At 37.4% G+C, this 25954-nt stretch overlaps 1 long non-coding RNA gene across 1 annotated transcript; it reads right to left on the minus strand.

Annotated features, from left to right (window-relative positions):
• Positions 1 to 789: 789 nt before the first annotated feature.
• LOC140013993 (uncharacterized) lies at positions 790 to 3890 on the minus strand. Its single transcript, XR_011820842.1, has 2 exons — positions 3581 to 3890; positions 790 to 979 (listed from the first exon to the last, which is right to left on the minus strand). It is a non-coding gene; the product is annotated as an uncharacterized lncRNA (long non-coding RNA).
• Between the last annotated feature and the right edge of the window lie 22064 nt (positions 3891 to 25954).

Consider the following 25954-nt stretch of genomic DNA (forward strand, 5'->3'; position numbering starts at 1 on the left):
GCCTAGTGGCATCAGCTACAATATCGGAAGCCCGACTACGGACCTCCTCTCTCAGCCTAGTAAGCTGAGCCCTAGTGCTCCGGAGCTCCTCGTTAACCACAGCAGATGTGGCAACCTCGCCCTCAATCACCTCCTCAAGCTCGGCGACCCTCTCGCCCTGAGCGCTCACCATCTGTCGAAGCTCATCGACCTCAGCCTGTAAGTCTAAGTTGGCAGTCACCAACTGACGACGCTCGTCGTCCAAGGCCAGTACAACATGGTTTGGGTAAGCAAAGGTCACCCTACAAGCACATCGGGGATATCGGTCAGATGGGGAGTAGCGTACTCGAGCTTCCCCAGCCAAAGCTCGATAAAAGATAGGTCTAGGAGGCGCTATATGATCATTAGCATGGCCATTCCCGTTAGCTGCCGGAACTCCATTTCCGTTGTCCATCCCTGCAACATAATAGCACCTTTTGGGTTAGAAATTTAAATCTCTATTTAGTTCCAATATCTTGCAATGCATGCCTAACCTAATCATTGGTTCATCCCAATTGTCACTTGAGGTAGGACTAACTTAGTTGCTAGCTCGCCTCAAGTATCACTTAGGGTATGACTAAGTCATCCCATATCGAGTCTTAAGGTAGAGTATCTAATATGTTTCCCATATAGATCTCTAACCTAGCGCTCTGATACCAACTGTGACGCCCCCACTTCTCCCTAAGGCGAACCAAAGGGTATCCGCGGGACACCTGCCTAGCTCTTACCAGGACTCAAGCAATTCCATTCAACTTATATCCGGACCACACAATACAAATCGATAACTTAGATACAATAATTGCGGAAGTGTTCAAACTTAATAACAGTTATCCATTCTTCAAACCACCCGTCAGCATACATAATACATTTCGTCCAAAGCCAAAGGCATAAACAAAAGTAATAGCAACCCTAAAACAAAAGCACATCAAGAGGGCTGCTCCATTTTACCTCTGAACTCAACCTGTTAAGGAAAACAAATCTACAGGGTGAGCAAAACGCTCGTGAGGCCAAGAACACACATGCAAATACATAGTTCAGATAACAATCCTAAATAACAATTCAGGTATTAGCTTGCAAGTAATTAATAACACCAATAAACTGTAACCAGAAACAATTCAAGGATATAGAAGCTCTCAGGAGCTAAGTTCCACATTTGCCGATACCATTTATATATCTTTCCGTGATGACTCTCCGTCAACCGGATTGATATTTTCATATCCGTAGTTCATCACTTACTTCCCATCCGTCCACCATACACCACTTCGGGCCCGCACGACATTTATAAGGCGATACTTTACGAGTATGCCAAGCGAGATCTCTCAATAGATCAAGCTTATCATTTGAATCTCATGGTTCGCCGAGGTTTCCGACCAAGCCAATGCCGGCTCGAGTTCCAAGGTCGGCCTATGAGTTTGGGCGTCCCCCATGTGTCATGTAAATGTCGAGGAGATTCACTCCATCGACGTATGCAATCATAGCATACCATTTCATGTATTCAAGCATTTGATAGGTTTAAGCAGGCATTTCAAGTCATGTAAATCAAGCAAATCATGTTAAGCATGAGTCATTCGTTTCAAATGAGAACGAGTGCGATCAAGTACACACTCGACTCCATTTTGTCAAAATCAGTTAAGCTAAGCATGAAATCAGGTGAATCAAGCATGAATCAAGACTTTAGAGTTCAAGTAGGCATACACTTGACACTCACCAAGTTATGCAAGCTAGTAGGTTGGAGGGAGAGTTCAAACTTCCACAGTAGGGTCCTCTTGGAGGTCCTCGTGCATGCCTGAACATCGTATATTAGATAATTACTGTAGGTCCCCAAGTGGTGAGAAAGATTGAACACGAGTAAGGTTCGAAAATAATTGAAAACTTCGTTTGACTTGCCTTTGAAGTTGAATTCTCAAAAGGGTGTAAAACTTAAGTACAAAAATTGGATTATTATCCTTAAAATCATTGGTTGGAAACAAGTACGAGCGAAAAGATTGCAAAACGAACGATCGAAATCGAAGGAAGGTTGGCCACGTCACAATCCGGCCGGAACCTGGCCGGATATCCGGCCGGATTGGAGGCAGTGGCTAACCCCCTTTTTTCAATTTTGGCCACCAATCCGGCCGACAATCCGGCCAGTTTCTGGCCGGATTCAAGGCCGGATTCTGGAAAATTGTTCCTTCGCGGATTTCCTTTGAAATTTCAGAATTTTTGATTTTTGGTCAAATCTTTGAAAAATCATAACTTCTTTTCTACTAATCGAAACTTGATGAATTTGGTACCGTTGGAATCGTCTTTGAAAGTACTAAAAGTTCTTAGAAGACACCATTCCATGAATCTAAGTGGAAGGCATTCAAAAATGAGCCTAAAGTTACTGTTCTAGATTGCTAGGATTGAGCCGGGTTGGTTTTTCGCTAATTTTGGAAATTCGGCAAAAATCACTCGTTGGAAACCGGCCCTTGAAACTTATAACTCACTTAGAACTGCAAGTAAAGTTTTGGATGGACCAAGCGGCTCAAGAATCGGAGTTTCGAGTACCAAGATACGGTAGCTCGAAGTTGGGGAAAATTCAAGATTGTTACAAAATTTCCAGATTTGGTTCCAACTTTGGACCTTTAGTTAAGTGCCTAAACGGACTTGGATTGACACCAAATTTTGCAGTATAATACTTCCATATGAAGGTTATCTCTCTATGAAATTTCATGGAAAAATACCCTCGGAAGGGTGGTCATTCAATCAACCAAAGTTTGGAAAAATCCTTAAGGCAATCTGTCCAAAGCTAAGGTTTTCAAAAATGAGGCAGTCGCCGTATTTTGATCATAACTCTCTCAATTTAACTCGGAATTAGAAATGGTTGATAGTGTTAGAAAATAAATTCATAGGGCTACAACTTTACAGAAGAAATCGTTACAAGTTTCAGCATGCAACTGGTTCAAAATCAAGCCTCAAGTTGCAGCATCATCAAATCATTTCGGCAGAACGGAGAAACAGGACAGCCGACTTCAGATGAATGGTGTGGCTCACACACATGAAACCAGAATGTGCACTATACACTTTTGGAAACATGGGAATGTCTAGTTTCAAATGCCGCTAATGGCACTTGATTTTGACGTCGGAGTACGGAGTTATGGACGAAACACGAACACTGGTCTGGTTACGACGGCAACCGTTTTCCCAGATTACTAGCTTTGGAAATAAATTCGTTTGACCCTTCAAAACTCAATATTTTTCAATGAAATTTTGTACACAACTACTAAAACATATATACAACATAATCAAGCCATTAAATCCTCAAATTTCTGCATTTAAGTGACCGAACAGAGCAGGGGTAAAATGGGAACTTTTTATTTCAAGAGTTCAATAACGTTTCTGGTAACAAAGCACCTTTAATCTACTTCCTTAAGCTCTAATTCAGCAAATAAACCATCATAAAACATCATCACAGCCATCAACCCAAAGTGGGAGTTCATAGAGCCCACACTTCCAACAATACAAGCTATTAAAGTAAAGATTCCAACTCAAATGCGTAAATCAACTTCCATAAGACAAGTTGAAGGTGTTAGATTGCTACCTACTTTGATGGCTGGTTTGGACAGATTTTTCGGTCCTTTGAAGCTTGAAGAAACCGTGAAAGCTCCTCCCTTTTTCAGCCTATGTTGTTGTCCAAGTGAAAAGCTAAATGAATGTGAAGTTTGGTGAGAATCTATGCAAGTTTTGGTAGGAATTTGGTTGAGTTTTGGAAGAGAAGAAATGGTGAAGCTTCGGTTGTTCCTTTGCTGCAGTCTAGCCGTCCATTGCAGCAGAGGAAAGGAAATGAATTGCGGTTCCGAAGCCTTTGCGTATAAGAGACGCTTGACGTCAAATCTTTTAATACGTCAAATCAATTATAACTAGTACCCTACACTCGCGTTTTGTGTTCGATTTCTCTTACGTTTGTTGCACTAGAACACTAAACCTCTAGGGCACTTACATTTGTATAAATATTATTCATTCCTAGTTGTCTCAAAATAATGGTCCAAAGTCTCCCAATTAAACGCGCACGTGAAAACACGTATTTCTAATTTAGGCGCAATAAAATTGAAACCTTTGAAAAATTCTTATAACGATTGTACCACTAGTTATTACTTGTGTGTTTAAACCTAAAATTGTCTATTTTAGGACCATTGTATATGTCTTAAATTTTTAGCTTATTGCACTCCCAATTGGCTAAAGTTGAAATACGTTTTCACTTTTTCACTAATTAAGTTTTTATGAAAATATTTGTTTATTCATCTATATTTTTATTTTATTTTTTTTTGAAATGAGACACTTTAGAAATATAACGAACTATAAAATCATGTACTTAGATCTAATAGGCTAGAAAATATTATTCGTGGCAAAAATCCAAATAAATATTAATTGAGCCAAAATTAAGGATTTTAAAATAATAGAAATTTCGAGTCCTCACAGTATCAACTCGGTTAAATTCAGAAGTCAGGGGTTAATGGATTCTATCAGGGTTAAATCAGATAACGTCATAAATAAAAATTATTTAAAAATTTAAATATTGTATGTAAAATACTTAAGCACATGTTAATATTAATAAATGTATATTCATATATATTTGATGTTTAAAATATATTTAACAAGAAAATACAAACAAATTAGAATGATCAAGTAGCAATTTATATTATTGAATGAACATTAACAAGTTTAGAATTAAAATTATGGACTTGATTGAAAAATAACACCAAACTTTAGGACAATATTTATAAAGTATGAAATATTTGAGGTATATTAATAATTTTTAACAACCTAGGGTTCAAAACATAATACTGAAAATGCTTTGACTTTTTCAAAAAAAAAAAAAAAACTGACACTAATAGATTCTTCCAGTTTTTTTGGTCAAACTCAATCAAATCCGATTTTTGACCTAATTTGACCGAATTTCTATCTATCCGATTTTTTAGGATAATTGAGACTAGACACTTGGCCGATTTTCAGTTCGATCGATCGAACCAACAGGTCCGATCCAAGTTTAAAAACACAGATGAAAAACACACGAAGAGATAATGCTCTTAGAAGTGATACTTCAGAGGTCTAGCTCATTTGGTCCATGGACTGGATGAGGTTGGACAAGTGTATTAGGAATATATTATAAAAAGGCTTCGTTGCATTTTGGGCTATATTAAACTAAGATTGGGAACTGAAATTGTCTTTTCGTATTGCCACATAGATCGGATATTCAAGTTGAATGTCATTACCCTCAAAAAAAAAAAAAAAGTTGAATGAATCATTGGACATCATTTTCGCGATTTTAATAATGGCTTAAGTCAAAAGACATGTAGTATGCTGACTTGGCAAGAGTTTTTTTTTTAGCCTCTTCTATTTTTTTCATTTGCGAATGGAAACCCTCGCTATCACAAATTATTACATAGACCCTGCCATGTAGACAGACCTTAGGCAGGTAACCCTCCCAAGTGCAACGGAGGCGGCTAGGCTTGTCAACGGGTCGGGATTATGATCGAAACTGAAAATTCTGAATCTAACCCATTTTTATGTAATAAATCCAGACCCGACCCGTATACCCAATGGGTCTTGATCTTAGAGTTTTGGAATTGGGTTCGACGGGCTGTGGGTCGAATCTAGGTCTATTCGGCAAAAAAAAAATCCAAATTTAAACATTTTAAAATTAAATCCAAAACCAATCATAAATCCATCTCCAAAATTAAACAAATCAAATTATAAAACTAAATCACAAATAATTCAATAGTCAATACAAAACTAACCACAAATCAATTTACAAAATCATTACTAAATTGTTAATTTGGTAAAAGAATGTATTTAGAAATATTTATATTTTATAATTATTAGTATATTGTTTGGATCTGGGTTGGAATCCTATATTCTGTATCCAACCTATTTTTTGTTAGAGTAAACGGATCCGGGTATTGGAATTATTTCTCAACCCATATTCGGAAAAAATTATCGGGCCTGAGCCGAGTTCGAATCCAAACCAAACCCATTGGTACCCCAAGAGATGGCCAACCTAGGCCATGGGCCTTTTCTATCACCCATTGGCCCCATTTAGAAGAGTAGGGAAGACTTTTTTTTTTTTTTTGATAATAGAGCACAAATAAGAAACAAAAGCAATTTTAACACATATAAAAGTATTTGGGAAGAGAAGGAGAATAAATATACAAACAAACATTTAACTATTTATTAACTCAAAACTCAATCATAGCAATACAAATAGTAACTTTTCGTTTACGACAACTTACAAATCTAAACTCTGTGACTTTCCCTCAAATTTACTCTCAAAACTCGATTCAATTTTTCAAGTAATAATCTACTACTCTAGTAGTATTTATGCATTGTTAAACTTATTAAACAAATACAATTATAAACCGAAACTTATTTGGAACTGATTTGAAATCTCCTAAACCAATATGGGAACTAAACAAACAAGACACCGAAATAAGAAACTAGAAGAATTATAAAACTAAATACTAAGATAGTTGGGTTTAATTTCCTTTATTGCCTTCCTTAAACCATGCTCGTTATTGTGCTCACCTCCAATGTCATTTCGAACTTGAATCTCTATGAAAAACTCAGTTGCAGTAGACAACATTTAACTCCAACTTATGATTGATTTTTAGTTTCATCTTTACACGTAACAGTGGTTGAAACTTATACTTTTTGAACAATTTCTTACCTTGATCACTTATGTCAAAAAAGTTAAACATGTTCATCCAAACTCCATTCATTACTCCACATCACCAAGAAAATTTCCCAACACTAGAAAATCATAGTTGCCACCTCCAATGTTTTTAACATCACCATATTTTTCCTTTAATTTTTTCACGCTAACAATCGCGTCAATTTTAACAATCGCATCTTTCACTTCAAAAAATTCATCAACCACAATGAAATCAAAAATTTCTCTCTTATCACAATCTTTTGTTACATTTTCCATATCACCAACGACTTCACTTTCTTTCTCCATCACATGTGAAATTTCTTTGTCGGCCACAAATTTTTCATCTTCATGTGTACCCATAATTTCTGCAATTTCTTCTTTCTTTGACTCATAAAAAAAAGAATCTCCTACCTCATCACAAAATTCTTCTCCACCATGACCATAGAAATTCATCAAAATTTTCCAAACCTCCGTTGCTGTATTTACATCTATAAATTTTTTGGCTACATGCAATTGGACTTGGGTGTTGAGATATTGGAATGCCTTGCAATCTAACTATTTATTCTTCTCTAACACTTAAACTGCTTGATAATTCGTACCTTCTATAGGTTTCGTGAACCCCTTTTAGACAAAATCCCAAATTCCAATAGTTTGAAATTTTTTTTTTCATCATCCAACTCCAAATCTCAAAATCATTTTTATCATCAAAAATAAAAACATCACAACGTGATGAATAACATTGATCCATGCTTCAATTTCATGAACAAGCCCTAGAATCAAAGTCCAGACCTCTAATACTTTGTAGGAAAATAGCCCATAGGATAAATAATCAAAACAAATCACACACTCGAAGAAATAGCATGGCAGCGAAATATTTATAAACAAACAAACGGAACGGGCTCAAGAAAGAAATGAAGGAAACTAATTCCTAAACTAATATGAAAACTAAACAAACAAGACACCAAAACAAGAAATTAGAAGAATTAGGAAACTAAATACTAAGATAGCTTGGTTTAATGTCCTTCAGTTAGTGAAACTAGTTATGAAAGGAGTTTGGTAGTCATCCCTTTCTTATAGTCAATCTTTCCCTCTGCATCTCTTTCTTCTTCTCTCGTTCTGATCATTCCTCATTCTTGAACTAATTCTTTCCTTCTCTAGTTCATTTTTCTCCCAAATCAATACTTAATTTGGACTCCAATGTTTGAGTCCCTGATAGTTGTTGGTATGAAGCGGTTGACTCTTGCTGCTTGAATACCCCCTGATCATGGCTGAAACTACTTGTTTTAAGTGTTTGAAGGAGCAGGTCAAGAAACAGAAGCAAGGTTGAACAAGGCTCTAGCTTCCATAGGAAATTTTTAGCAGCAGTCAGACTCCATGAATAATTTCCAGCAACATTTTAAAGATGAGTGGGAAAGTAATGGCAAGAAGATGGAGTCCATGATTCATAATGTGCATCAGAAATTCAGCTCCTCTATGATGTTGATGTCTTGTAAAGACAATCAGAAAGTGATCTGCGAAGAAGAAAATTTTGGGATTCCCACCTCCTAGAAGCAACAGAAGTTGCTGTCCACCAATGAGCCTAGAGCGACTACTAAGGAGAACTGGAGTAGGATTCCTTTTCCCAGTTACTCTTAAGGTTGAATTACCTATGTTCTTTGGGGATAATCTCAGGGAATGAGTCAGAAAATGCCATAAATTATTCTTGTTTTACAAATTTTTTTGATGAAAATAGAATGAATGTGATTGGAATGTATCATGAGGGAATAACAGATAACTAGTTTCTGGGGGTCAAGATTGAAAAACCTAGCTAGTTTGTCTTGGAAGGAATTAAAGAACTATCGTGCACACATTTGTTGACAGAGGAAATTTGGAAAAATTCAATAAGTCGCAATAGATTGGTAATTTAGAAGAATACCAAGAGAAGTTTGAACAGTTGAAAACTTTGATGCTCCGCAGGAGTAATAAGACTTAGTGAACGATATTCTGTCTCCAGTTTCATTAGCGGGCTTAGAGAAGAAATTAGGCACGGTCAAGATGTTCAAACCTGAGATTTTAATAGAAGCATTTGACGTAGACAGATTAGACAAGGGGGTAGGTAGAATGTGGACTCCAGATTTGAATTATATAAAATCAAAATTGGCCATGGTATTGGAACTAATAGCTATAGGCTCCCTCATTATCGAGTTGAAAAAGGAGCTTCTGCTAATCAGGATTCTAGTCCTAACATCATATAGAAAATTTCACCATCCAATACCAAAGGAATAATAATTTTTGTTTCAAGTGGTGCCAACAAATTTGGAGCAGGACATCAAAGTAAAATGAAGCAGCTGCATCTGATGGCAGAAGACGAAGAGGAGGAAATTGAGTTTGCAGATGTCCAAGGGAAGCAAGATGAGGTAACCACCAGTAATATTGGGGTTGTAGCAGACATGTCATTTCATACTTTGTCTTCTGGGCTCAAAAGAAAGACCATTACTCTACAACAGGTTATGAGAAGTGTAGTAGTGAACGTATTGGTGGACACTGGAAGTTCTGATAGCTTTATCAGTCACAGCTTAGCAAAAGATTCTGATGACTAAGTTACTAAAAATTTGGTACGTAAGCTAATTGTAGTCGGAGAGTAAGTGCATTCCACATGACAATTTGGGCTTTTATAGGAGTGTTGTGGCACATTAGGTAAATGTTGGAAACAAAATGTAAATATTGAAGTCTAGGGAGAGGACAGATCCAATCAAAACAAAGCTTATTCACCATTTTGTTCCCTTGAGCTTTGGATTTGGAGGTACTCATACTTTACCACCTTAAACCTTAAAAATATGCACCTCACACCACCAGAAATCTAGTGAATATTTGAAATCTTACCTTTGTCAATTTTTGAAATCTTAACTTTGTCAAGAAAATTGAGTGTTATGACAATATTGCTCTTTTGTTGATGAAATTATATATAGTTTACTATTAATGCCCTTTTACTGGTGAAGAAAGTGATTTTTTTTTATTTAATCTCCTCTAAGTCTAGATGTAATATATATTAGTCCTTATTAAAAATTTAGTTAAGTAATTCATAGTTGACTAATCTGACAAACAAAATATAACAAAAATATTCTTCTAACAATTTACATAAACTAAGAGAATAAAATATTACGCTGTTAAGTAGTAACAAGCTTAATATTATAGCATGATTTCAAAATTTTGCCAACTTTATTTATTGTTATTACTATATTATTTTTTTATTACTACATTATTTATTATTACTATTAGATTTAAAGTCCAATAAATTGAAAACAATGTATAAGATAAAAGAACATTAATTCAACATGAATTTGAAAAGGCTTTAAGGATATTAAATTGAAAAAGCTTTTTTTGGTTTTATTAATTTGATTTTTTGTATATTAGATACTATAGAGAAGATATAAATTTTTTAGCAACAAAATGGCAATAATGATAAATTATTAATCATTTCAGAAATTAAAGGGCATTAACATCCTTATACTCACTTTTTTCCTTATGACATTAATATTTATATCTTTGACTAGTTTTCAAGGCGCCAAGCATACGATTTTAAGGCTCGTAATAGTAAAGTCAAAAGTGTGCCTACCCCCAAAGTTTAGCAGAGCAGAGTGTGACTGACCCTTAGCAACGATGGAGCAAATTGAAAAGCATGTACTTGTTAATGGGGCAATTCACAATAAAGCCTTATATTTATGCGAATACTTGCCTCTATGATATCACCAACATTGACTATAAAAGCATCAGGAGGTGGAATAACAGGAACCCAAGCTTCATTTTCCTTGATTTGGAGACCTTGTACATCGTTGATTTGAAGTAAAATGGTGAGGCTAACAGGATCAGAGTGATGGCAGAGGCCTGTGACCAGCTCAGGTTGAGGACATGGAGGCTAGTAAGTGAGCCTCATGGATTGCAACCCTTCTTCTAAAAGCACTTCAATTTCTTCATGCTTCATTCCTAATGCTTTTGCTATTAGGTTGAGAATCTTCAAGGCAAGACTTTTAAGCTGTATAGAGTACTCTTGAAGACTTTCCCTATGCAGCAGAACCAAGAACATTTGAAGGAATATAAAGGTAACTAGCATAAATATCGGTTTAGTATCATAACAAAAGAAAAGTAAAGTAAATTTTGCGCACAAACTTCACTGTTAGTTTCATGTTTTGCAGTGTTATTGGATTGATTAACATGCAAATAAACTATAAGGAGAACTTAGCATACCTAAGTGTAAGTATAAATTTAGATGTATATTATAATGAACTTAAAATCATAACTGATTTGTTTATTTTCAAATTGCACAGTGAATCAAGATATTTCAATAAATTTGAGCTCATTGTAACCATTTGTCACAGTGAATTGGTGATTTTTTATTGTTCAACTTCATCTTTTATAATATCAGTAACATTTTCATCCTTAGGCCATCCTAAAATATCTTAGGCCATCCATTTTCTATCTTTCTTCTCTTTAGAAAAAAACTCTCTAAGTAAAACTCTCATTCAACTCTCTCATGAGAGAGACATCAGATTTTTCTAATCTCTCTCCATGTGAGGAGCTCTCTCTATAGTTTCTTTTCATTAATGTGAATAAAATATTTCTTAAGATTTTCTAATGAGAGTTTCTTCTGATAGGGCATAATTTGTTATTAATTTTATGGTTAATTTTCCTCTTTGTACTTGCCAAAATATTGTTTTAATTGTTGAAATATACTTGTATTTGGCATTTGGATCTAATTACAGGAAGTGAAGCGGAAAAGTACTAAAAAGGGTGACTTTCTTTAGAAAATGCCGTGCACGTGGGAAACCTTGAGAATCCTTGCAAATCCGGCTCCAAGATGTGCTAACCCAATGCCTTTCCTTTCGTTACTAGTAGTTTACTAGCATTAGGAAACAAGAAAGAAGGAAACTTCAGTAGTTGCCTTATCTCTTTGTTTTCCTTATTCGGTGGAAAAACCAACGAGCTAGGGACTAGTCATTGTTTAGATTAGGGAGATTCTTCTATTATTCGTCTTCGTCCCGAGGCCGCAAGACAGGAGATAATTCCTCCTTCGTGCCTTTACTCTTCTTGCATGAAACATATTAGATTGTTTGATAGGGTGCAATTTTATTATTTATTTTATTATTAATTTCTCCTATTACCTGACTCGATATGGATTAATTGCTAGATTCTACTCACTTTTAGTATTTTGCATTTATTTCAGGGAGTAGTGTGAGAACCCGTAATTTTCTTAATTGCTAGGTTTTATTTTCTTTTAATTGCATACTTTTCCACATTTTATTTATTCAAAAAATTGTGAAAATAATTTTTATGAGTAAAAATGGTTTTGAAATCATTTTTTCCGAGTATAAGTTAGTTTATAAGATTTTAAGAGTGTATATCGGATGTGGGACCCACTAGTGCGGTAAGTTCGATAAAATTCGGCCAATTATGTTAAGTTTTGTATACAGGAATTAATTTACTAGGTGTTAGTAAGATAAGGGAAAGAATTGGAGGATAGGAACATGATTTGGCAAAGATTAGTGAGAGAATGGCAAAGATGGTGCCAAGTGGCAAGACACCAACCATGTAACTTATTTGACCAAAGAATTTGATAAATTAAAACTATTTTTTTTTGCTCCATTTCCTTCATAAGCTGGCCGGCCATCTTGGAGCAGCAAAGGAGAAGAAGAAACTCCATTTTCTTGCTTTTTACTCTTAGTTTAATCTTAGGAAAAAAAATCAAAAGTGAAGGAGTGAGTTAGTGAGTGAAATCCATCCAACTCTAGTGTGTGATCTTCAAGCCTTGAAGCTTTTGGTTGGTGGTTGTTTTGGGTGACTTAATCAACTTGTAAGAGAGGTATGTGATTGTGACGCCCCGAAAAGTATGAGTGTGAGAACCCGTAAAAATCCTAATCCTTTCCGAGGGTTTTATTTCCTTTAATAGCATGTTTTCTGCGTTTTCTGGCTTAGAAAATTTTCATGAGGAATTTTTATGAGTAATTATAGTTTTTGATGATTTTTCTAGCCTTGGTGAGTTTTTGGAAAATTAAGAGTGTATAATGGACGTGGGACCCACTAGTGCGAAAAGTTCGGAAAAATTCGGCCAATAAGGTTAAGTTTCGGATACTGTGTGAAATTTATCGGGAATTAAGAGATAAGTAGAGGGTGTTAAGTGATTGATGTGAGAGGAAAAGGAAGGGATAGGAATGCATTAATTGAGGTGACAAGTGTCAGTATTTCATTGGGTATGGCTTATGACAACTATTCATGGTTTTTGACTTTTGACCAAATTGGTTAAATATCTAAAAAATTAACCAAAAATCTCTTATTCTTGTCTTCCTCTTGGCCGACTTTCTTGAGCTTCAAAAGAGAGAAAAACTCTTCAAGTTTTGGCTTTCATCTTGCTTCAATCAAACCATCCAACCTTCTAAACTTGTTTCTACTCCATAAAATTCCTTCCTTGGGTGCTAGTAGGTAGTTTAGTGAAGTTTGTTTGAAGAGCTAAGGTGTCCAACATCTCTATCTCTCTTGTTACTAGGTGAGTGGTGTGTGTATCTTCCTCCTTCACTTAATAAAGCTTAGGTTATGCTTAGTAGTGGCTAAAGTGATGATATATATGGTTTATTTCTTGGTTTGAAGTGATTTGGTGAAGTTTTCATTTTATTGATGAATTTTCTGGTTTAATGTGATCATGGTGTTGTGGTTGTTTATGATGATTGATGATGAGGGGTTATGACTCTAGTAGGTGTGTTTGATAGGAAATTGCAATCAATTTTGGGTTTGGAATGAAATGAGAAAAGTTAGGGTTTGATAACCCCTTATTCTGTCCGGTTTTTGATCATAGGGTTAGGGGCCGAATTGGACTTTACTCAAAACATGAAAGTTATAGGTATTGATGAGTTTCAAGTGCCTGTAAAATTTCAGGTCATTTGGACCAGTGTAGAGTGAGATATATCGATTTTACTGTTGCTGTTCTGGGTTGATCAGAATGCGAAAACTGCACTTGTAATTGGCCATTTTGACTGGAATTGCTTTGGATTTGGGTGTTGGTGTCTTCTGATTAAATGTAGCTGGATGTCTTAGCTTCCATATGCCTTTGGAATCAATGCATTTGGACCTGTACAGACCGAGTTATACCAATTACAGCATAGTGGGATTTGTGAACCTGTTTTAGTGGTTCTGGTTTGGTATTTTTGGCATATTTGACCTAGTTGTGCTAGGAACTGGACTGAGTGACCTTATACATTGTTGTAGCCCTGGTTCTTAGCTTCGAAACGGTGGGTCTTACACCCCCATCCGATAATCGTAGCGCCTTTGGTACCATTACCGCAAAATGACGTCAAAACCTGTTTTTCTGGTTTTGAACTTAACTTTCATTTCCAGACTTTTCCCTAGCTTGACTTGTCTTTGTACTACTTGGAGCTTGCTGAATGACTATTGGATGAACTTGTTGTTGTGTGTGTACCTTTGGGACTGGCTGAGGAAATAATGAGGCCATGATGGCTGGGAAAGTAAGCAAATTCAGGGGAAGTGCTGTCCGAACTTTTAAAGGACTTGTTTGCATTGAGTTTGTGATCTAAGACTTGGATTTGAGCAAGGCAATGATACATGATGGATGGTTTCTGAGCCGTGGAGGTGAGTGACCCCAAACTACTGTTAAAGCTTCTTATGAACCGTTTCTTACATTATTTAATTTTGAACTGTTTCCAAAGTTACTTTTGAAATGTTTTCTTGCATATCATGCTGCTGGCATGTGAGTGTGCCTTGTTTGCTATATTTCTTGACTTCAAGACTTGTATTTTGGTTGATAACGTGTTAAGCGCTTATAATGATTTCCAAAACGAGTTTTCGAGGCGAGTGTGTACTTTATCGCACTCGACCTCGATAAATGTGAAATTTTCGATTGAAATGTTACTTGCGCATGAATGTAAGCCTTTTGGGCTGAACTGGCCATTGCCCTTGTTACCGGTCGTCTTGAGCCAGAAGCGGACTCGGTCAGGCGATTAGGAACTTGGGTGAACGTTTGGTATACTCGAGTATTACCTATGTAGGTTGGTGGAGCCTGGCCAAAAGCCAGGGACGGGGTGAATGAAATGAAATGAATGACCAAATGAGCGAGGAAATGTCAGGAGAATGAATGTATCCTTTCATGAATGTTACTATCGCTTTCCATTGTAAATGTTCCTTGAATTATTGATAATCCATATTTACTGTTTTGCAAATGTTGTAGTTGTTTCCGGATTTATCATTTGATATGACATCATTGAAATGAACTATTGTGAAACCGATTTGATTACTGATTTTAATGGTTACTCGCTCAGCTTCTAGCTCACCCCCAAAAATGTTTTATTTCCCCCCCACAGGGCTCAAGGCGAAGAAAAGCTTGGAGTGCTTATTCACGTGACTGGATGGCTTATATCGTGTATAGTTTAAGTTTGGATCTATTTTATGTACGAGTTGGTCTTGTATAAATATTTGAAATATATATGGATGTAAGTATACGTTCCACGATTGGAATCAGTTTCCGCTGCATTTGTAATATGTAACCGTTGGAGAATTTGATGTAATTTTGATATTTATATTGTAATTGGGTTGAGGACTGTAGTGAGCGACTGAGTCCCGGCGAGAGCTGGGCAGGCGGCCCGCCGAACCCTCTGGTTCGCCTTAGGGGGAGGCGGGGCCGTCACAGTTGGTATCAGAGCTTAGGTTTCAGATCTCTGTAGTGTATCCTAGGCTTGAAGTTTAGGATGCCGGACTGTGGGTTTGGTTTGAAATATTAGTGATTCTTGCGGGATTACTTGATTTGATTAGTACAAGAGGGAATGTCAAGGACGACATTCTTTTAAGGAGGGGAGATTGTGACGCCCCGAAAAGTATGAGTGTGAGAACCCGTAAAAACCCTAATCCTTTCCGAGGGTTTTATTTCCTTTAATAGCATGTTTTCTGCATTTTCTGGCTTAGGAAATTTTCATGAGGAATTTTTATGAGTAATTATAGTTTTTGATGATTTTTCTAGCCTTGGTGAGTTTTTGGAAAATTAAGAGTGTATAATGGACGTGGGACCCACTAGTGCGAAAAGTTCGGAAAAATTCGGCCAATAAGGTTAAGTTTCGGATACTGTGTGAAATTTATCGGGTATTAAGAGATAAGTAGAGGGTGTTAAGTGATTGATGTGAGAGGAAAAGGAAGGGATAGGAATGCATTAATTGAGGTGACAAGTGTCACTATTTCATTGGGTATGGCTTATGACAACTATTCATGGTTTTTGACTTTTGACCAAATTGGTTAAATATCTAAAAAATTAACCAAAAATCTCTTATTCTTGTCTTCCTCTTGGCCGACTTTCTTGAGCTTCAAAAGAGAGAAAAACTCTTCAAGTTTTGGCTTTCATCTTGCTTCAATCAAACCATCCAACCTTCTAAACTTGTTTCTACTCCATAAAATTCCTTCCTTGGGTGCTAGTAGGTAGTTTAGTGAAGTTTGTTTGAAGAGCTAAGGTGTCCAACATCTCTATCTCTCTTGTTACTAGGTGAGATATATATGGTTTATTTCTTGGTTTGAAGTGATTTGGTGAAGTTTTCATTTTATTGATGAATTTTCTGGTTTAATGTGATCATGGTGTTGTGGTTGTTTATGATGATTGATGATGAGGAATTATGACTCTAGTAGGTGTGTTTGATAGGAAATTGCAATCAATTTTGGGTTTGGAATGAAATGAGAAAAGTTAGGGTTTGATAACCCCTTATTCTGTCCGGTTTTGGATCATAGGGTTAGGGGCCGAATTGGACTTTGATCAAAACATGAAAGTTGTAGGTATTGATGAGTTTGAAGTGCCTGGAAAATTTCAGATCATTTCAACCAGTGTAGAGTGAGATATGTTGATTTTACTGTTGCTGTTCTTGGTTGATCAGAATGCGAAAACTGCACTTGTAATTGGCCATTTTGACTGGAATTGCTTTGGATTTGGGTGTTGGTGTCTTCTGATTAAATGTAGCTGGATGTCTTAGCTTCCATATGCCTTTGGAATCAATGCATTTGGACCTGTACAGACCGAGTTATACCAATTACAGCATAGTGGGATTTGTGAACCTGTTTTAGTGGTTCTGGTTTGGTATTTTTGGCATATTTGACCTAGTTGTGCTAGGAACTGGACTGAGTGACCTTATACATTGTTGTAGCCCTGGTTCTTAGCTTCGAAACGGTGGGTCTTACACCCCCATCCGATAATCGTAGCGCCTTTGGTACCATTACCGCAAAATGACGTCAAAACCTGTTTTTCTGGTTTTGAACTTAACTTTCATTTCCAGACTTTTCCCTAGCTTGACTTGTCTTTGTACTACTTGGAGCTTGCTGAATGACTATTGGATGAACTTGTTGTTGTGTGTGTACCTTTGGGACTGGCTGAGGAAATAATGAGGCCATGATGGCTGGGAAAGTAAGCAAATTAAGGGGAAGTGCTGTCCGAACTTTTAAAGGACTTGTTTGCATTGAGTTTGTGATCTAAGACTTGGATTTGAGCAAGGCAATGATACATGATGGATGGTTTCTGAGCCGTGGAGGTGAGTGACCCCAAACTACTGTTAAAGCTTCTTATGAACCGTTTTTTACATTATTTACTTTTGAACTGTTTCCAAAGTTACTTTTGAAATGTTTTCTTGCATATCATGCGTGCTGGCATGTGAGTGTGCCTTGTTTGCTATATTTCTTGACTTCAAGACTTGTATTTTGGTTGATAACGTGTTAAGCGCTTATAATGATTTCCAAAACGAGTTTTCGAGGCGAGTGTGTACTTTATCGCACTCGACCTCGATAAATGTGAAATTTTCGATTGAAATGTTACTTGCGCATGAATGTAAGCCTTTTGGGCTGAACTGGCCATTGCCCTTGTTACCGGTCGTCTTGAGCCAGAAGCGGACTCGGTCAGGCGATTAGGAACTTGGGTGAACGTTTGGTATACTCGAGTATTACCTATGTAGGTTGGTGGAGCCTGGCCAAAAGCCAGGGACGGGGTGAATGAAATGAAATGAATGACCAAATGAGCGAGGAAATGTCAGGAGAATGAATGTATCCTTTCATGAATGTTACTATCACTTTCCATTGTAAATGTTCCTTGAATTATTGATAATCCATATTTACTGTTTTGCAAATGTTGTAGTTGTTTCCGGATTTATCATTTGATATGACATCATTGAAATGAACTATTGTGAAACCGATTTGATTACTGATTTTAATGGTTACTCGCTGAGCTTCTAGCTCACCCCCAAAAATGTTTTATTTCCCCCCCACAGGGCTCAAGGCGAAGAAAAGCTTGGAGTGCTTATTCACGTGACTGGATGGCTTATATCGTGTATAGTTTAAGTTTGGATCTATTTTATGTACGAGTTGGTCTTGTATAAATATTTGAAATATATATGGATGTAAGTATACGTTCCACGATTGGAATCAGTTTCCGCTGCATTTGTAATATGTAACCGTTGGAGAATTTGATGTAATTTTGATATTTATATTGTAATTGGGTTGAGGACTGTAGTGAGCGACTGAGTCCCGGCGAGAGCTGGGCAGGCGGCCCGCCGAACCCTCTGGTTCGCCTTAGGGGGAGGCGGGGCCGTCACAGTTGGTATCAGAGCTTAAGTTTCAGATCTCTGTAGTGTATCCTAGGCTTGAAGTTTAGGATGCCGGACTGTGGGTTTGGTTTGAAATATTAGTGATTCTTGCGGGATTACTTGATTTGATTAGTACAAGAGGGAATGTCAAGGACGACATTCTTTTAAGGAGGGGAGATTGTGACGCCCCGAAAAGTATGAGTGTGAGAACCCGTAAAAACCCTAATCCTTTCCGAGGGTTTTATTTCCTTTAATAGCATGTTTTCTGCATTTTCTGGCTTAGGAAATTTTCATGAGGAATTTTTATGAGTAATTATAGTTTTTGATGATTTTTCTAGCCTTGGTGAGTTTTTGGAAAATTAAGATTGTATAATGGACGTGGGACCCACTAGTGCGAAAAGTTCGGAAAAATTCGGCCAATAAGGTTAAGTTTCGGATATTGTGTGAAATTTATCGGGTATTAAGAGATAAGTAGAGGGTGTTAAGTGATTGATGTGAGAGGAAAAGGAAGGGATAGGAATGCATTAATTGAGGTGACAAGTGTCACTATTTCATTGGGTATGGCTTATGACAACTATTCATGGTTTTTGACTTTTGACCAAATTGGTTAAATATCTAAAAAATTAACCAAAAATCTCTTATTCTTGTCTTCCTCTTGGCCGACTTTCTTGAGCTTCAAAAGAGAGAAAAACTCTTCAAGTTTTGGCTTTCATCTTGCTTCAATCAAACCATCCAACCTTCTAAACTTGTTTCTACTCCATAAAATTCCTTCCTTGGGTGCTAGTAGGTAGTTTAGTGAAGTTTGTTTGAAGAGCTAAGGTGTCCAACATCTCTATCTCTCTTGTTACTAGGTGAGATATATATGGTTTATTTCTTGGTTTGAAGTGATTTGGTGAAGTTTTCATTTTATTGATGAATTTTCTGGTTTAATGTGATCATGGTGTTGTGGTTGTTTATGATGATTGATGATGAGGAATTATGACTCTAGTAGGTGTGTTTGATAGGAAATTGCAATCAATTTTGGGTTTGGAATGAAATGAGAAAAGTTAGGGTTTGATAACCCCTTATTCTGTCCGGTTTTGGATCATAGGGTTAGGGGCCGAATTGGACTTTGCTCAAAACATGAAAGTTGTAGGTATTGATGAGTTTGAAATGCCTGTAAAATTTCAGATCATTTGAACCAGTGTAGAGTGAGATATGTTGATTTTACTGTTGCTGTTCTTGGTTGATCAGAATGCGAAAACTGCACTTGTAATTGGCCATTTTGACTGGAATTGCTTTGGATTTGGGTGTTGGTGTCTTCTGATTAAATGTAGCTGGATGTCTTAGCTTCCATATGCCTTTGGAATCAATGCATTTGGACCTGTACAGACCGAGTTATACCAATTACAGCATAGTGGGATTTGTGAACCTGTTTTAGTGGTTCTGGTTTGGTATTTTTGGCATATTTGACCTAGTTGTGCTAGGAACTGGACTGAGTGACCTTATACATTGTTGTAGCCCTGGTTCTTAGCTTCGAAACGGTGGGTCTTACACCCCCATCCGATAATCGTAGCGCCTTTGGTACCATTACCGCAAAATGACGTCAAAACCTGTTTTTCTGGTTTTGAACTTAACTTTCATTTCCAGACTTTTCCCTAGCTTGACTTGTCTTTGTACTACTTGGAGCTTGCTGAATGACTATTGGATGAACTTGTTGTTGTGTGTGTACCTTTGGGACTGGCTGAGGAAATAATGAGGCCATGATGGCTGGGAAAGTAAGCAAATTAAGGGGAAGTGCTGTCCGAACTTTTAAAGGACTTGTTTGCATTGAGTTTGTGATCTAAGACTTGGATTTGAGCAAGGCAATGATACATGATGGATGGTTTCTGAGCCGTGGAGGTGAGTGACCCCAAACTACTGTTAAAGCTTCTTATGAACCGTTTCTTACATTATTTACTTTTGAACTGTTTCCAAAGTTACTTTTGAAATGTTTTCTTGCATATCATGCGTGCTGGCATGTGAGTGTGCCTTGTTTGCTATATTTCTTGACTTCAAGACTTGTATTTTGGTTGATAACGTGTTAAGCGCTTATAATGATTTCCAAAACGAGTTTTCGAGACGAGTGTGTACTTTATCGCACTCGACCTCGATAAATGTGAAATTTTCGATTGAAATGTTACTTGCGCATGAATGTAAGCCTTTTGGGCTGAACTGGCCATTGCCCTTGTTACCGGTCGTCTTGAGCCAGAAGCGGACTCGGTCAGGCGATTAGGAACTTGGGTGAACGTTTGGTATACTCGAGTATTACCTATGTAGGTTGGTGGAGCCTGGCCAAAAGCCAGGGACGGGGTGAATGAAATGAAATGAATGACCAAATGAGCGAGGAAATGTCAGGAGAATGAATGTATCCTTTCATGAATGTTACTATCGCTTTCCATTGTAAATGTTCCTTGAATTATTGATAATCCATATTTACTGTTTTGCAAATGTTGTAGTTGTTTCCGGATTTATCATTTGATATGACATCATTGAAATGAACTATTGTGAAACCGATTTGATTACTGATTTTAATGGTTACTCGCTGAGCTTCTAGCTCACCCCCAAAAATGTTTTATTTCCCCCCCACAGGGCTCAAGGCGAAGAAAAGCTTGGAGTGCTTATTCACGTGACTGGATGGCTTATATCGTGTATAGTTTAAGTTTGGATCTATTTTATGTACGAGTTGGTCTTGTATAAATATTTGAAATATATATGGATGTAAGTATACGTTCCACGATTGGAATCAGTTTCCGCTGCATTTGTAATATGTAACCGTTGGAGAATTTGATGTAATTTTGATATTTATATTGTAATTGGGTTGAGGACTGTAGTGAGCGACTGAGTCCCGGCGAGAGCTGGGCAGGCGGCCCGCCGAACCCTCTGGTTCGCCTTAGGGGGAGGCGGGGCCGTCACAGTTGGTATCAGAGCTTAGGTTTCAGATCTCTGTAGTGTATCCTAGGCTTGAAGTTTAGGATGCCGGACTGTGGGTTTGGTTTGAAATATTAGTGATTCTTGCGGGATTACTTGATTTGATTAGTACAAGAGGGAATGTCAAGGACGACATTCTTTTAAGGAGGGGAGATTGTGACGCCCCGAAAAGTATGAGTGTGAGAACCCGTAAAAACCCTAATCCTTTCCGAGGGTTTTATTTCCTTTAATAGCATGTTTTCTGCATTTTCTGGCTTAGGAAATTTTCATGAGGAATTTTTATGAGTAATTATAGTTTTTGATGATTTTTCTAGCCTTGGTGAGTTTTTGGAAAATTAAGAGTGTATAATGGACGTGGGACCCACTAGTGCGAAAAGTTCGGAAAAATTCGGCCAATAAGGTTAAGTTTCGGATACTGTGTGAAATTTATCGGGTATTAAGAGATAAGTAGAGGGTGTTAAGTGATTGATGTGAGAGGAAAAGGAAGGGATAGGAATGCATTAATTGAGGTGACAAGTGTCACTATTTCATTGGGTATGGCTTATGACAACTATTCATGGTTTTTGACTTTTGACCAAATTGGTTAAATATCTAAAAAATTAACCAAAAATCTCTTATTCTTGTCTTCCTCTTGGCCGACTTTCTTGAGCTTCAAAAGAGAGAAAAACTCTTCAAGTTTTGGCTTTCATCTTGCTTCAATCAAACCATCCAACCTTCTAAACTTGTTTCTACTCCATAAAATTCCTTCCTTGGGTGCTAGTAGGTAGTTTAGTGAAGTTTGTTTGAAGAGCTAAGGTGTCCAACATCTCTATCTCTCTTGTTACTAGGTGAGATATATATGGTTTATTTCTTGGTTTGAAGTGATTTGGTGAAGTTTTCATTTTATTGATGAATTTTCTGGTTTAATGTGATCATGGTGTTGTGGTTGTTTATGATGATTGATGATGAGGAATTATGACTCTAGTAGGTGTGTTTGATAGGAAATTGCAATCAATTTTGGGTTTGGAATGAAATGAGAAAAGTTAGGGTTTGATAACCCCTTATTCTGTCCGGTTTTGGATCATAGGGTTAGGGGCCGAATTGGACTTTGCTCAAAACATGAAAGTTGTAGGTATTGATGAGTTTGAAGTGCCTGTAAAATTTCAGATCATTTGAACCAGTGTAGAGTGAGATATGTTGATTTTACTGTTGCTGTTCTTGGTTGATCAGAATGCGAAAACTGCACTTGTAATTGGCCATTTTGACTGGAATTGCTTTGGATTTGGGTGTTGGTGTCTTCTGATTAAATGTAGCTGGATGTCTTAGCTTCCATATGCCTTTGGAATCAATGCATTTGGACCTGTACAGACCGAGTTATACCAATTACAGCATAGTGGGATTTGTGAACCTGTTTTAGTGGTTCTGGTTTGGTATTTTTGGCATATTTGACCTAGTTGTGCTAGGAACTGGACTGAGTGACCTTATACATTGTTGTAGCCCTGGTTCTTAGCTTCGAAACGGTGGGTCTTACACCCCCATCCGATAATCGTAGCGCCTTTGGTACCATTACCGCAAAATGACGTCAAAACCTGTTTTTCTGGTTTTGAACTTAACTTTCATTTCCAGACTTTTCCCTAGCTTGACTTGTCTTTGTACTACTTGGAGCTTGCTGAATGACTATTGGATGAACTTGTTGTTGTGTGTGTACCTTTGGGACTGGCTGAGGAAATAATGAGGCCATGATGGCTGGGAAAGTAAGCAAATTAAGGGGAAGTGCTGTCCGAACTTTTAAAGGACTTGTTTGCATTGAGTTTGTGATCTAAGACTTGGATTTGAGCAAGGCAATGATACATGATGGATGGTTTCTGAGCCGTGGAGGTGAGTGACCCCAAACTACTGTTAAAGCTTCTTATGAACCGTTTCTTACATTATTTACTTTTGAACTGTTTCCAAAGTTACTTTTGAAATGTTTTCTTGCATATCATGCGTGCTGGCATGTGAGTGTGCCTTGTTTGCTATATTTCTTGACTTCAAGACTTGTATTTTGGTTGATAACGTGTTAAGCGCTTATAATGATTTCCAAAACGAGTTTTCGAGGCGAGTGTGTACTTTATCGCACTCGACCTCGATAAATGTGAAATTTTCGATTGAAATGTTACTTGCGCATGAATGTAAGCCTTTTGGGCTGAACTGGCCATTGCCCTTGTTACCGGTCGTCTTGAGCCAGAAGCGGACTCGGTCAGGCGATTAGGAACTTGGGTGAACGTTTGGTATACTCGAGTATTACCTATGTAGGTTGGTGGAGCCTGGCCAAAAGCCAGGGACGGGGTGAATGAAATGAAATGAATGACCAAATGAGCGAGGAAATGTCAGGAGAATGAATGTATCCTTTCATGAATGTTACTATCGCTTTCCATTGTAAATGTTCCTTGAATTATTGATAATCCATATTTACTGTTTTGCAAATGTTGTAGTTGTTTCCGGATTTATCATTTGATATGACATCATTGAAATGAACTATTGTGAAACCGATTTGATTACTGATTTTAATGGTTACTCGCTGAGCTTCTAGCTCACCCCCAAAAATGTTTTATTTCCCCCCCACAGGGCTCAAGGCGAAGAAAAGCTTGGAGTGCTTATTCACGTGACTGGATGGCTTATATCGTGTATAGTTTAAGTTTGGATCTATTTTATGTACGAGTTGGTCTTGTATAAATATTTGAAATATATATGGATGTAAGTATACGTTCCACGATTGGAATCAGTTTCCGCTGCATTTGTAATATGTAACCGTTGGAGAATTTGATGTAATTTTGATATTTATATTGTAATTGGGTTGAGGACTGTAGTGAGCGACTGAGTCCCGGCGAGAGTTGGGCAGGCGGCCCGCCGAACCCTCTGGTTCGCCTTAGGGGGAGGCGGGGCCGTCACAGTTGGTATCAGAGCTTAGGTTTCAGATCTCTGTAGTGTATCCTAGGCTTGAAGTTTAGGATGCCGGACTGTGGGTTTGGTTTGAAATATTAGTGATTCTTGCGGGATTACTTGATTTGATTAGTACAAGAGGGAATGTCAAGGACGACATTCTTTTAAGGAGGGGAGATTGTGACGCCCCGAAAAGTATGAGTGTGAGAACCCGTAAAAACCCTAATCCTTTCCGAGGGTTTTATTTCCTTTAATAGCATGTTTTCTGCATTTTCTGGCTTAGGAAATTTTCATGAGGAATTTTTATGAGTAATTATAGTTTTTGATGATTTTTCTAGCCTTGGTGAGTTTTTGGAAAATTAAGAGTGTATAATGGACGTGGGACCCACTAGTGCGAAAAGTTCGGAAAAATTCGGCCAATAAGGTTAAGTTTCGGATACTGTGTGAAATTTATCGGGTATTAAGAGATAAGTAGAGGGTGTTAAGTGATTGATGTGAGAGGAAAAGGAAGGGATAGGAATGCATTAATTGAGGTGACAAGTGTCACTATTTCATTGGGTATGGCTTATGACAACTATTCATGGTTTTTGACTTTTGACCAAATTGGTTAAATATCTAAAAAATTAACCAAAAATCTCTTATTCTTGTCTTCTTCTTGGCCGACTTTCTTGAGCTTCAAAAGAGAGAAAAACTCTTCAAGTTTTGGCTTTCATCTTGCTTCAATCAAACCATCCAACCTTCTAAACTTGTTTCTACTCCATAAAATTCCTTCCTTGGGTGCTAGTAGGTAGTTTAGTGAAGTTTGTTTGAAGATCTAAGGTGTCTAACATCTCTATCTCTCTTGTTACTAGGTGAGATATATATGGTTTATTTCTTGGTTTGAAGTGATTTGGTGAAGTTTTCATTTTATTGATGAATTTTCTGGTTTAATGTGATCATGGTGTTGTGGTTGTTTATGATGATTGATGATGAGGAATTATGACTCTAGTAGGTGTGTTTGATAGGAAATTGCAATCAATTTTGGGTTTGGAATGAAATGAGAAAAGTTAGGGTTTGATAACCCCTTATTCTGTCCGGTTTTGGATCATAGGGTTAGAGGCCGAATTGGACTTTGCTCAAAACATGAAAGTTGTAGGTATTGATGAGTTTGAAGTGCCTGTAAAATTTCAGATCATTTGAACCAGTGTAGAGTGAGATATGTTGATTTTACTGTTGCTGCTCTGGGTTGATCAGAATGCAAAAACTGCACTTGTAATTGGCCATTTTGACTGGAATTGCTTTGGATTTGGGTGTTGGTGTCTTCTGATTAAATGTAGCTGGATGTCTTAGCTTCCATATGCCTTTGGAATCAATGCATTTGGACCTGTACAGACCGAGTTATACCAATTACAGCATAGTGGGATTTGTGAACCTGTTTTAGTGGTTCTGGTTTGGTATTTTTGGCATATTTGACCTAGTTGTGCTAGGAACTGGACTGAGTGACCTTATACATTGTTGTAGCCCTGGTTCTTAGCTTCGAAACGGTGGGTCTTACACCCCCATCCGATAATCGTAGCGCCTTTGGTACCATTACCGCAAAATGACGTCAAAACCTGTTTTTCTGGTTTTGAACTTAACTTTCATTTCCAGACTTTTCCCTAGCTTGACTTGTCTTTGTACTACTTGGAGCTTGCTGAATGACTATTGGATGAACTTGTTGTTGTGTGTGTACCTTTGGGACTGGCTGAGGAAATAATGAGGCCATGATGGCTGGGAAAGTAAGCAAATTAAGGGGAAGTGCTGTCCGAACTTTTAAAGGACTTGTTTGCATTGAGTTTGTGATCTAAGACTTGGA

The sequence above is a fragment of the Coffea arabica genome, chromosome 9c, assembly GCF_036785885.1.
Source record: "Coffea arabica cultivar ET-39 chromosome 9c, Coffea Arabica ET-39 HiFi, whole genome shotgun sequence".
NCBI classification, from domain to species: Eukaryota; Viridiplantae; Streptophyta; class Magnoliopsida; order Gentianales; family Rubiaceae; genus Coffea; species Coffea arabica.